Raw genomic sequence first — 14,705 nt, forward strand, 5'->3', positions numbered from 1 at the left:
TCCTGGTTGTGTGCGTAGTCCCCAGGATATGATTTATTACTTCTTTGCTAAATATTTCCCTGCTCATAAGAAACAAGCTGCTTTGAGGGAAATATACAACTTTGTGCAAATTAAAGAAGAGAGTCTCCCACAAGCTTGGGGGAGGCTTCTCAAGTTACTTAATGCTTTGCCTGATCATCCTCTTAAGAAACCTGAAATACTTGATATCTTTTATAATGGACTAACCGATGCTTCCAGAGATTACCTGGATAGTTGTGTTGGTTCTCTTTTCAGGGAAAGAACACCGGATGAAGCTGAAATTCTATTGAATAATATGTTGACAAATGAAAATAATTGGGCACCTCCTAAGCCAGCCCCCTGAGCCAGCTCCTGCTCCAATTACTGAGCCTATTCCTAAACCAACTCCGAAGAAGAGAGGTGTTCTATTTCTCAGTCCTGAAGATATGCAAGAGGCAAAGAAATCTATGAAAGAAAAAGGTATTAAAGCTGAAGATGTTAAGAATTTACCTCCTATTGAAGAAATACATGGTCCTAATCTACTGCCTGTTGAAGAAGCATATGATCTTAATTCTTTATTCATGGAAGAACCTCCTGATCCAGATATCCCGACACAGGTAGTAAAGGTAAATTCTCTCTATAGATTTAATGAAGGTGATATCCCTCACTATAAGTCTGCTAGGCAATGTTTTGATGAGTTTGATAATTTCATTGTCAAACAAGAAAATTTCAATGCTTATTTTGGTAGACAATTAAAATATGATTCCGATATGATTAAATACTTGGGTGATTATATGGCTAATATTAGAGGTGAACTTAAACTTGTTAGCAAACATGCTTCTATGGTTACCACTCAAGTGGAACAAGTGCTTAAAGCTCAAAAAGAAGTGCTTGATGAAATGAATAGTAATAAAAATGATTATGCTGTTAGAGTGGCTACTAGAACTGGTAGAATGACTCAGGAACCTTTGTATCCTGAAGGCCACCCCAAGAGAATCGAGCAAGATTCTCAGAGAAATAATATTGATGTTCCTAGTTCTTCGTAAATAAGAAAAAGGAAAATCATAGAACTGTGCAAACTTCTAGTGAACCTATTGCTAAACCACATGATAATCCAAATGATATATCTATGTCTGATGCTGAAACACAATCTGATAATGAACATGAACCTAATGAAAATACTAATGATGATATTCATGATGATGCTCAACCTAGTAATGATAATGATGTAGAAATTGAACCTGTTGTTGATCTTGATAACCCACAATCAAAGAATCAACGTTATGATAAAAGAGACTTTGTTGCTAGGAAACATGGTAAAGAAAGAGAACCATGGGTTCAGAAACCCATGCCCTTTCCTCCCAAACCATCCCAAAAAAAGGATGATGAGGATTTTGAGCGCTTTGCTGAAATGATTAGACCTATCTTTTTACATATGCGCTTAACTGATGTGCTCAAAACAAATCTTTATGCTAAATATATGAAGGATATCATTACTAATAAAAGAAAGATACCGGAAGCTGAGATTTCCACCATGCTTGCTAATTATACTTTAAGGGTGGGATACCAAAGAAACTTGGAGATCCCGGAGTACCTACTATACCATGCTCCATTAAAATAAATTATATTAAAACTGCTTTATGTGATCTTGGAGCCGGTGTTAGTGTTATGCCTCTCTCTTTATATCGTAGACTTGACTTGAATAAGTTGACACCTACTGAAATATCTTTGCAAATGGCTGATAAATCAACTGCTATACCTGTCGGTATTTGTGAGGATGTGCCTGTTGTGGTTGCAAACGTTACTATTTTAACAGACTTTGTTATTCTTGATATCCCGAGGATGATAGTATGTCTATTATTCTTGGAAGACCTTTTCTTAATACCGCAGGGGTTGTTATTGATTGCAACAAAGGCAATGTCACTTTTCATGTTAATGGTAATGAGCATACGGTACACTTTCCGAGGAGACAACCTCAAGTTCATAGTATCAACTCCATTGGAAAAATTCCATCAATTATTATTGGAGGTTTTGAATTTCCTCTTCCTACTGTCAAAAAGAAATATGATATACTTATTATTGGGGATGTGCATATCCCCGTTGAGGTAACTTAGTGTTATTCGAAATTTCTCCGGTTTCATGACTATCGGAATGAGTTTGTTAACAAGACTTGATCAACCTTGTTAGTGGATTCTTTTTGATGAGCATGAGATGGATGAAACTAGAAGCACAAACTTCTGTACCCCTTCTATACTTTCTGTTATTTAGTAGAAATAAAGTAAAAATAGTATTTTTCTGTCTGTTTCCTGGCTTATCCGTGCAATATAAAAATATCCCGAAAATAAAAGTCCTAGAATGCCATGCCAATTTAATATGATTTTTTCGGGAATATTTGAGGATTTACTGTGCAAAAATTACCACGGGAGGAGCTGCCACCTGGTCACGAGGTGGTGGGCGCCCCCCTCTAAGGTGCGCCCCCTGCCTCATGGGCCCACGGTGGCCCTCCTCCACTTATCCCAGCACCCATCTTCTTCCTCTGTCTCACACAAACCCGAAAAACCAACTCAAGCACGAGTTCCAGCCACTTTTGCTGTGATTTTTGATCTCCTTGCTCGAAGCACCTCTCGCAAAGCTGCTTGGGGAGATCGTTCCTTGGTATGTGACTCCTCCATTGGTCCAATTAGTTTTTGTTCTAGTGCTTTATTCTTTGCAAATTTGTGATGCATAGGTGACCATGTTCTTGAGCTTGCATGTCAAATTTATATGGTTCCAAGTAGTTCTAATGCTTGATTTAGGCTCTAGGCACTTGTAGGAGTAGTTGCTATCAGTTTTATTGAAGTTGTTTCACCTTTGTTTGAAGTTACTAAAAATTTCAGATTATTTCAGAAATAATGAGGAGACTTTTGAGGGGTTCATCGAGTCGAAGCTCAAAGGATAAACAAAATGAAGAAGCTCAGAGGCCCAAATATAATTTGCCTCGTACGGCGGAAGTCCGCCCGTGTGAATGGCCTTCTGATGATTTCTTGAGAGAGGCAGGGATTTATGAGGATTTCTATTCATTGATTGAGAATGCTGGCCTCACCGACTTCGTCCGCGACCAACGTCCACAGTATCTCTTACTTACAAATACTTTTGTGCAAAACTTCTACTTTTACCCTAAGGAATCACCTCCTCAAGTAGAGTTTCATTTATATGACGTTGTGAAGAAAATGCCATTGTCTGAATTTTGCGCGGTCTACCACATACCCTCTGAGGGTATCTTAGAGGAACCACCCCGTAAGGAGTTGGAACCATTTATTAAACTTATCTCTGTGGGAGAAACCAGGAAGGTTTCAGATGCGAGGATCACTAGCATACATTTTCCTGTGTTACGCTATTTTGCCTTATTCGCTAGTCGATGCTTGATTGGTCGTGGAACTGTGGGAACTTTAGTGTTCCTGATATTATTATTTTGTTCCATGGTTTATACCGTGACAACACTGTCAGTATGGGCAGAATTATTGCTAGGTGGTTGAGTCTGAACCGTGCTAAAGGCCCCATCTTTGGAGGCATTTATGCTTCTCGCCTTGCTGCGTACTTTAACATAGCTATTAGGCATGATGAGAAAGAAGAGAAATTGTTGCCTAGTGCTTATCTAGATTATAAGAGTATGTTAGCACATGATTTTCTTGTTAAGGACAGGAATGGAGAGCTCAAATACAAGTTATACTTTGATAAACATTATCATGAAACTATTACGTTGCCTGCTCCTTCTTTGTTTAATTTTGTAGAACCCTATCTCATTACGTGGGCTGCCGTCCAGGCTTACAAGAACTCTGCACTAGCCCCGGAACTGGAACCACAAGATGAGCCTCCACGACAATCTGTTTATTCTTGGGATCTAGAGACTACTGTCAGCCAGTGGCAGTCAGAGTCCTCTTCATCATCACAGTATGATCCTAACTATTCTTCGTCGCAGTATGACCCCTGCTACACTTACGGGTATCCGCCAGGCTATCCCTGGCAATAGACCAACTTAGGCCAAAAGCCTAAGCTTGGGGGAGTACGTATTTCTCACCGATATTACATTTATGTTCACACACACTCATTGCTAGATGTCGGTGCTCATACTCTTTCATTGTAATATCCATGCTAGTTTATTTTCTTTTTCCTGCTTTCTTCTTGTGTGTTTGTTAAACTTTAAGAAAACCAAAAAAAATAGTAGTAATTTATTTTCCTGCTGTAGTAATAGTAACTAAAGAAAACCCAAAAATATTTCCCGTTCTTCTTTTGCTTGTTGGGAGCTTTCCCGTGTAAATAGTTTTCTTTTCTTTTCTTTTCTTTGGGGGTCAGTAGGAGAAGACCATAATTAAATTGTTGCAGTGGCTCTTATATGCATTATTGTTGATTTAACCCAGAGCCCATATTGCCTTGTCTTCTCCTGTTTATTGAATGCTCGCAGACTCCAGCTTAGTCCAATGCACGTGCACTCTTATTGTTATTCACACCGTTCGGTCGTGCAAGTGAAAGGCAATTATGATGATATATGATGGACTGACTGAGATGAGAAAAGCTGGTATGAACTCGACCTCTTTTGTTTTTGTAAATATGATGAGCCCGTCATTCTTGATTCAGCTTATTATGAATAAACATGTTTGCAATGACAATTAGAGATCATAGTTGCTTGTGCGATGCTTGATTAACTATGAGTTATAATGGTTTACTTTGTGTGCCAACATGCTATTGAGATGATTATGATGTGGTATGATAGGGTGGTATCCTCTTTTAAATGATTTAAGTGACTTGACTTGGCACATGTTCACGCATGTAGTTGAAACAAAATCAACGTAGCCTTCACGATATTTATGTTCATGGTGGATTATATCCTACTCATGCTTGCATCCAATGTTTATTAATTTTAATGCATGTACATGGTTGTTGTCGCTCTCTAGTTGGTCGCTTCCCAGTCTTTTGCTAGCCTTCACTTGTACTAAGCGGGAATAATGCTTGTGCATCCAATCCCTTAAACCCCAAAGTTATTCCAGATGAGTCCACTATACCTTCCTATATGCGGTATCTACCTGCCGTTCCAAGTAAATTTGTATGTGCCAAACTCTAAACCTTCAAATAAATATTCTGTTTTGTATGCTCGAATAGCTCATGTATCAACCAAGGTTGTCCTTATCTTCCGTGTTAGGTGGGTTATTCTCAAGAGGAGTGGACTCCGCTCCTCACTCACGAGAAAATGGCTGGTCACCGGGATGCCCAGTCCCATGCTTTATGCAAACTAAATCAAAATTAATTGCAAACAAAACTCCCCCTGGGACCTGATGTATGTTGGAGACACTCGTTGTTTCGAGCAAGTCATGGATTGATGCTTGTTGGTGGAGGGGGAGTATAAACTTTACCATTCTGTTTGGGAACCGCCTATAATGTGTTTAGCATGGAAGATATCGCCATCTCTTAGTTGCTATGTTGACAATGAAAGTATACCGCTCAAAATGCAATTTATCTCTATTTCAAAACTGAGCTCTGGCACCTCTACAAATCCCTGCTTCCCTCTGCGGAGGGCCTATCCATTTACTTTTATGTTGAGTCATCACCCTCTTATTAAAAAGCACTAGCTGGAGAGCACAGCTGTCATTTGCATTCATCATTATTAATTTATATTGGGTATGACTATGATTGGATCTCCTTTACCATGAATTACAATGTCTAGTCAGTCCTTGATCTTTAAAGGTGCTCTGCATTTATGTTTTGCGGTCTTAGAAAGGGCTAGCGAGATACCATCTTGTTATATCATATTATGATTGTTTTGAGAAAGTGTTGTCATCCGAGATTTATTATTATGGCTTGCTAGTTGATTATGCTATTGATACGAGTAATTATGAGACCTGAGAATTATTGCAAATGTGGTTAGTTATGATCTATGCTGAAAACTTGAATGCTGGTTTGACATAGTACAACAACAAGAGCAAACAGAGTTTGTAAAAGTTTTTCTTTCTTTCTTTCAGTTTGTCAACTGAATTGCTTGAGGACAAGCAAGGGTTTAAGCTTGGGGGAGTTGATACGTCTCCGTCGTATCTACTTTTCCAAACACTCTTGCCCTTGTTTTGGACTCTAACTTGTATGATTTGAATGGAACTAACCCGGACTGACGCTGTTTTCAGAAGAATTGCCATGGTGTTGTTTTATGTGCTGAAAACAAATATTCTCGGAATGACCTGAAACTCCACGGAACACCTTATCCATGAGGGTGGGGGCGCCCCCCCCCTCTAGGGCGCGCCCCCTACCTCGTGGGCCCCTTGGATGCCCTCTGACGCCAACTCCAACTCTATATATCTGCTTTTGGAGAGAAAAAAATCAGAGAGAAGAAATCATCGCGTTTTACGATACGGAGCCGCCGCCAAGCCCTAAAACCTCTTGGGAGGGCCGATCTGGAGTCCGTTCGGGGCTCCGGAGAGGGGGATTCGTTGCCGTCATCATCATCAACCATCCTCCATCACCAATTTCATGATGCTCACCGCCGTGCGTGAGTAATTCCATCGTAGGCTTGCTGGACGGTGATGGGTTGGATGAGATTTATCATGTAATCGAGTTAGTTTTGTTAGGGTTTGATCCCTAGTATCCACTATGTTCTGAGATTGATGTTGCTATGACTTTGCTATGCTTAATGCTTGTCACTGGGGCCCGAGTGCCATGATTTCAGATCTGAACCTATTATGTTTTCATGAATATATGTGAGTTCTCGATCCTATCTTGCAAGTCTATAGTCACCTACTATGTGTTATGATCCGGCAACCCCGAAGTGACAATAATCGAGACCACTCCCGGTGATGACCATAGTTTGAGGAGTTCATATATTCACTATGTGCTAATGCTTTGTTCCGGTTCTCTATTAAAAGGAGGTCTTAATATCCCTTAGTTTCCAATAGGACCCTGCTGCCATGGGAGGGTAGGACAAAAGATGTCATGCAAGTTCTTTTCCATAAGCACGTATGACTATATACGGAATACATGCCTACATTACATTGATGAATTGGAGCTAGTTCTGTGTCACCCTATGTTATGACTGTTACATGATGAACCGCATCTGGCATAATTATCCATCACTGATCTGGTGCCTACGAGTTTTCCATATACTGGTTTATGCTTATTTACTTTCCCGCTGCTACTGTTACAATCACTACAAAATACCAAAAACATTACTTTTGTTGTCTTTAATTTTGTTGCCGCTACCACCACTATCACATTACTTTGCTACTAAAACACTTTGCTGCAGATACTAAGTTTCCAGGTGTGGTTGAATTAACAAATCAGCTGCTAATACTTGAGAATATTCTTTGGCTCCCCTTGTGTCGAATCAATAAATTTGGGTTAAATACTCTACCCTAGAAAACTGTTGCGATCCCCTATACTTGTGGGTTATCACACCCTCACTGACACGTGTTGTCGCATGTGAACAAACCAAACTCAGCCATCCTATCGCTGACACATAATTTTCGTTCATAGAGTATGTTTATCCAACCGCATGTTGGGGAGTATCCGTACGGCCCGTGCGGTGGTCTGTTGGGGAAGAAGAAGATGTGAGGAAGAAGGAAAGAAGGGTTAGGAGACATAGATATTCATCCAACCGCCTGAAATGGTAGACTGACCCAAGTCAGGCGACTTGCATAACAAAATATATGTTTTTACACAGCAAAAGATCCATGAAAACAACAACATAAAGAAAAACTATCACTGCTCGCGGAAAGATACGGCCTCGTCGTCTTTGGCCACCGGCGTGAACCAGCCATCACTGCCGACGTGTGTCTCCGCACCGTGGTTGTCCTCGGCCTCCAGCTACTCATTCAAGCGGAGCGTGCGGGCACTCTGCACGGACGAGAGCACAGCCCGGTTCAAGTCGAGGACGTCCGGTTCCGCCTGCAGGAGGGCCTTGATGGCAGCGGCATCCGCGCGCTCCGCGTTGAGTCGAGCCTCCGCCGCCCGGTTCAAGTCCAGGATGTCCGGTTCCGCCTGCAGGAGGGAGTCGATGAGAGCGGCATCCGTGCGCTCTGCGTCGAGTCGAGCCTCTGCCGCCCGGTTCAAGTCTAGGACGTCCGGTTATGCCTGCAGGAGGGCCTCGATGGCAGCGGCATCCGCGCGCTCCGCCTCAAGTTGAGCTTCCGCCGCCCGGTTCACATCCACGACATCCGGTTCCACCTGCAGGAGAGCCTCGATGGCAGCGGCATGCGCATGCTCCGCGTCGAGTTGAGCCTCTGCCTCCCGGTCCTCCTTTAGTATCGCCATGTTGAACCGCTGGTCCGCCTGCACCATGGGGGACTCAGACGCCGGCACGAAGTCGACGTCCATCGTCTCATACCCATCAGGGGCCTTCTGCGCCGCGACCTCCGCCATGAACATTGGATCGACTTCCTCCTTGTAGCTTGGCTCTAGAGAACTCGGGGATTGGCCTGCCGCAAAGCGAGCTTGGGAACGGAGGTCTGTGGCGCCGACCGCCGCCGCAATTTCTGCGCGGCGCTCCAGCGTTAGCATCTTGTAGTAAGTGATCTTGTGGCGCACCATGGCTTTCCGGTGAACTAGGGGACACTTGATGCGGGCTAGGGGATCGAAAGGTGGGGGAATGGGCTGGAGATTTGGTGTGGTTTTAGGGCAGTGGCTGGCGTAGGCCGAGCAGCGAAGGTTCTGGTGTGAATAGTGGTTCTAGTGACGACCGGTCAATCGGTTTTGACTGTACATCGCTCTTGTCGCGTTCGCGTTGCAGCCCGGCACGCTGGACCCTCCACATCGCTCACCGAATGGAACGCACTTCGTCTTGCGTTTTCGCTCGCTTGTGGGACCGCAGTTGAGAGCAAACCGACGTCCCTCCCCCTCCCCCGCCCGCGTCATTTATTATACCACCACTCCCTCTGTTTTATGCGGAGTAAATAAAAACAGAGGGAGTATACTATGGATGAGGATCCCCTGACGTGGCCGAACCCATTGAGTAACTGACGTGCGGGGCCTAGCAAGCATGGGGTCCGCCAGTAAGTGACCGAAAGGGAGGGTAAGGCAGGGATACCTACGTCAGAGGATCCACTTCCACTATACTACTTTGACCAAATATTAGAGTAATAATATATGACATGCAACTTACACAAATGTTAGAGTAATAATATATGACATGCAACTTACACAAAGCATACAAGGTCTAATGCGTTTTTCGAGGCTAATTTTGACCAAATGTTAGAGTAATAATATATGACATGCAACTTACACAAAGCATACGGTCAAATTCGTATGTGAAAGGAGTTTCCAATGATATAATTTTCACAATATACATCTCGTGTACTATTAATCTTGTCAATAGTCAAATTGGAAACCATCTCGAGTACAAATCTAGGAGTATGTACGAATCTAACAATATTGATTGGGCGTTGTTGAATGTTGATACCTTCTTTTATCAAAGTAGATATACTTTGACTACACATAAAACTTATATGTAAACTACTCCCTCCTTCCATCTGTATAGGGCCTAATGCGTTTTCGAGGCTAACTTTGACCAAAAGGTAGAGCAATAATATATGACATGCAACTTAAATAAAGCATACCATCAAATTCGTATGTGAAAGGAGCTTCCAATGATATAATTTTCGCATTATACATGTCATGTACTATTAATCTTGTCAATAGTCAAAGGCGGTCTTGAAAAATGCATTAGGCCCAATATAGATGGAAGGAGGGAGTAGAAAGGATAGGAGGGAGTATATTGTACGTTCAAAAACGAAACGAACATTGAATACCCTTTATATATGATTTGCGGATGCTATGATCACCGGTTCAAAATTTTGAATCCGCCTTAGGTATCACGTGCCCCCACTCGTTCCCTCTCGATTTCATCTCGGGGTCCAGAGATCTATTGAAAGAGGACTAGGGTGGGTACATGTGAATGATACTCGGCGGAATGTTCAAATGAGGCATGCGGGAGGATGGACTCGACTGAGGGCGACATGATCGATGGAGAAGAGGGTTGGAGAGGAATGAGAAATAAGCAAACGCCACATGATTATACTTGAACGGCTCAAATAAACAATAAGTTGTCTCGCTTGGCCTACATAGTGAAAGGCGTAATGCGCAACGCAGAGCACTGACGCTCGAATATGGCTGGGAAAACAGGGAAACAGACATGTGGGGCACACCCATCGGTACGAAATAGCGCAGACTAGTCCAATGGAGGAGCTGGCCCATGACCTCCTCGCCACTGATAACCATTCATGTGGGTCGTTGGGGCCAACAATGGGGCGCAGCTCCAACACCGCCTCTGGATACGGCGACCATCCAAACAAAGACCAATTTTTGGGTCATGACCAAAATTTTGGTAAAGTGCACTTTGGCCACAATCCAAACACACCCCAACACCCTGCTCGTCGAGGATGCACGGGGCGCCGCGATGCGGAGTGGTGTAGCGCGGCCAACTGCATCCTCTGGACCTGAGACCATGCCGGGTCGTCTTGCTTTTTCAATGACATGCGGGGATCGCATGTGAGCAAAGGGCATCTCCAACGTTGCCACGACCACAGCTGACTACCCTGGCACACCAAAACCCTCGTCCCTCGCGCCGTCGCGCGGTGTGTTCCCAGCCGGCGCCAGCTGCCCGCATTCATGCCGTCCGTTCGTATGTCGTCGTTAAGAGGCTCGGTGCCCGAGGAACCAACTCCGGCGACTTAATGACGCACCCGGACGCTTGGCCTCACTGGAATGCGCTACTTAAAGCGGCAACGCCCAGCTAACCTCCACACCATAGCGCATCGTCCTCCTACCTGGAACCACATCCGCCATGACCGCAAGCGCGAACGCTCTGCGGGAGAGCTTGTCTTCGGGGATGGAGCTCGAGGTCGCCGCCCTCGCTCAAGTCGCTGCACAAGCGGTGGCCACGCTGGCGGCCGACGACGGGAGCACCGTCAGCTACGCGTCCTACTTGCCGCCGTCCAACGTCCCGCACCGCCGAGGTCGGGGACTCCTCTGAGGATGAGTAGGGCATGGGAGGCGGCAGGGCATGGTGTGCCAACTGGCCAGTCCGTCTCCCGTGTTCTACTTTTCCTCGCCAGAGACCGCACCTTCACTTCATGGGTCTTGAACCCCGCCCCGTACGTGGAGATCACAGATGGAGGACGTCAGTCGCCGCCATAGAATAGGTTTAGGGTCGGGTTTCTTTTATTTTGTTGTCCTATAAAAGTTCGAAATGTAATGAAAATCTGCCGTGTTTGCATTAATCTCGGCCGGTGTATATGAACTTTCACAATAATATACATATTGTAGGAGTACTAGCAAGATGCCCGTGCGTTGCACGGAAGATCAAGATCTTGTGGGAGAAAAGGATGAACGAGGGAAAGCCTTATCTGCAAATGTGGAGAGGAGTGCGGGTAAATTGTCATAGTTTCCTTCCTATCTCTTAGATATAGATCGGACGGCCTATATTGCAGGATGACAGGCACACCATCATCACCAACTCTGCTTTTTATTGAACCGAGAAAAATCTAACATGCGAAGTAAAATAAACGCATAGGGTCTATACATACACAAATTATCTTAGGCACTCCAATAGTACGTCCACTACACATTCACGCATTTCGCATCTTTCTACATCTACGAGAACCTACGAAAGGGTTAACGTAAATTGCCTCTCTCTCTCCTCCCCTGATTTTCATGGTAGTGGGCCCCTCCCTCCCCCCAATCTACAATCAACAGCTCACACGTTTCACATTACGTTAATTACGTAACTAGGATTACGTAGGTGTAGCATTACTCGTCCTAAAAAACCCAACTAAGCCAACCTCCCAGCATATCGCGCGGGAAAAGACCCGGCCACGCCGTTTTAGTCGGGATTACCGAATTACTAGTAGTAGTATCGATGGATCGCGCGAAGCAACAAAAATATTTTTTTGAGGGGGCGAAGCACCTAGTTTAAAAGGAAAAAAGGAGGTACACTCACAGCACTCCTGTCGCGGTCGCATTGCACCCCACACACGTTTGGTCCTGCACACGGCTCACGCAAACGGAACGCGCTTCGGCTTGCCTCTTCACTGACACGTGGGACTGCATTTGGAGAAACCGACCATGCGCCAAACTCCCCCCGCCCACCGCGCAAAAATCCTTCCCCCCACACACACCCAAAAATTCCCCCCAAATCCGATTCAACCGCCCTTCAGCCAACTAACTAATAATATTCCCCAAACCCCCCTCCCCCTGTCCCCCTCCACTCCATTCGCTCCACCAAAGCCGCCTTCCCCGCCGCGCTGATACGTCAGCGCCGCGGTTCAGCGATCCTCTCGCTCCCACAGTACGATCTCGTAGACTGCTGTCCTCTAGCCGCGCCGCCACCTCTGGCTACGTTCTTGTGGAGGTGCATGGCGGTCAGCGCCGCCACCGCTGGCGACATTCGTGTGGAGACGCACGGCGGTCAGCTTCTCCCACGGTACGCGCATTCTAGAATGAGGCCCCGTTCATGTCGGTGTAGCGCTGAATGTTAGCTGATAGACTCAGTTAATCTCACTGTTTGCCGAAGTAGCTTACTGTCAATATGCTCTGCTTAAGAAGCTTCCTTGCCCTGTTCTGCACTCAATCTGCTTAGCTGAGATGGCATGCCAAGGCCGATTAGTTGCTAAAATATCCTGCCATATATTTATTGTGACGTAGATTGCCATGGTCTGGTAGCCAATCTATTAGCTGAAATAGCTCTACACCGTTTTATACTCGATCTTTGTTGCTGCGATGGCCTTCGATAGTTCGATGGCTGTGTGCTCGGCCTCATTGACTACTGAAATAGCCTGCCATAATTTGGCACTCAAATCTATTTGCTGAATTAGCTTTAATATATTTCATTACTTAGATCTGCTCGTCCAAATATCTTGCCATAGCTTTAGACATCGACCTATGTATTTTTTTCTGGACTTCATAAAAAAGCATATGTGTTTTTCCTGTAATATCTAGTAGAAGAACTAATTTGTATGTCTAACAGATGGACAAGACTTGGATAACTTCTGCTTGAAGATTCTCCGCTGCATATGTCGAGGGGGTTGAAAACTTCATGAACTTTATCAGAGCTGAGTACGATGGTCCGAAATCAGATGTGCTCTGCCCGTGTAGCAGTTGTATGAATTCAGTTACAAGACCCCAGTCAACTGTGCAAAATCATCTACACTTGTATGGGATGTCGGTCACATATACTAGGTGGGTTCATCATGGTGAAGCTGTGAACGTCAATGTTATTGACTACGTGGAAGCAGTAGATCACCATCTTGATCTGCCTGATGCTCAGGTGGAAGAGGAGGAGGAGGTGGTGGTGGCGGAGCCAGTGAGTTTGACCAACATTGAAACAATGCTACGAAATGCTCGTGCATTCCGTGAACTTTCACCTGCAGAAGAAAAACAGTGGGCCCGCATGTTGGAACAATGCAACGTTGCTGTCACCCCAGGAAATAAGCTGTCAGTATTCTCAGCTATGGTCACCTTTCTTCAGGTGAAGACATCTGAGCGGATGACCAACAAATCATTCGATGCGATGTTGGCTGCTTTCCGCGAATCTTTCCCAGATGCGTCTGAGCTGCCACACACCTACAGTAAAATGAAGAATTTCCTTCGTGCAGTTGGAATTGGATATGATATGACCCATGTTTGTAAGAATAATTGTGTTCTGTTCCGGAAGGATTATGCCAACTTAAGTGAATGCCCGAAATGCAAATCATCAAGATGGAAATGGCGATGCTGTGAAGAGAATTCGTCATAATGTTCTGAGACATTTTCCAGTTACACCAAGATTGCATAGGTTGTTTCATGATGCTGAAACAAGAGAGGATGTACCGTGGCATTCTAGGAACCAGGAGTACAGAGATCAGAATGTAATGAGCCATCCATCTCATGGTAGTGAGTGGAAAAGCTTCAATGATAAACACAAAGAGTTTGCTGCTGACCCAAGAAACATTAGACTTGGCTTAGCTTCAGATGGATTTAACCCATTTGGCCACCAGAGCACCACATATAGCATGTGGCCAGTGCTTGTTATCCCTTACAACATGCCTCCAAATGTCTGCACCAAAGAAGCAAACTACATGATGGCCTTGCTCATCCCAGGTCCAAAAAGTCCTGGAAAGGATTTTGATTTGTTCATGGAGCCTCTTGTGGAGGAACTTCAACAACTATGGAAGGGTGTTCTCACTCAAGACCTATATAGCAGCCCACCAGCTGATTTCTTTCTACATGCTGTTTAAATTTGGTGCATCCATGATTATCCGGCTTTGGGCACTATGTCAGGGCGAACGACACATGGTTACAATGCATGTGTTCGCTGTGACAGGAATCCGCTGTCATACGCAATACTTAGCAAGATTTGTTACATTGGACACCGCCGTTTCCTTGCCAAGGACAAGCCGCATCCTAGAAAATATCGAAGACATGTGTTCAATACAAAGCATGAAAACTGTGATGCGCCAAAGAGGCTCACCGCCGATGAGTTGCAAGTGGAATTAGAGAAGGTCAGGCATATTACACCAGGAAACCATCCTGGTAATGGTAGTGGGAAAAGGAAGCATGGCAGGGTAGAAGAGAGATTATTGTTTACCCGCAGGTCCACTTTGTGGGACTTGGAGTATTGGAAAGATTTGGATCTGCGGCATAATCTTGATGTGATGCACATTGAGAAAAATATATGTGACAACATTATCGGCACACTTCTTAATATTGAAGGCAAGACG

This window comes from Triticum dicoccoides, chromosome 2A (genome assembly GCF_002162155.2).
Source record: "Triticum dicoccoides isolate Atlit2015 ecotype Zavitan chromosome 2A, WEW_v2.0, whole genome shotgun sequence".
Classification (NCBI taxonomy): domain Eukaryota; kingdom Viridiplantae; phylum Streptophyta; class Magnoliopsida; order Poales; family Poaceae; genus Triticum; species Triticum dicoccoides.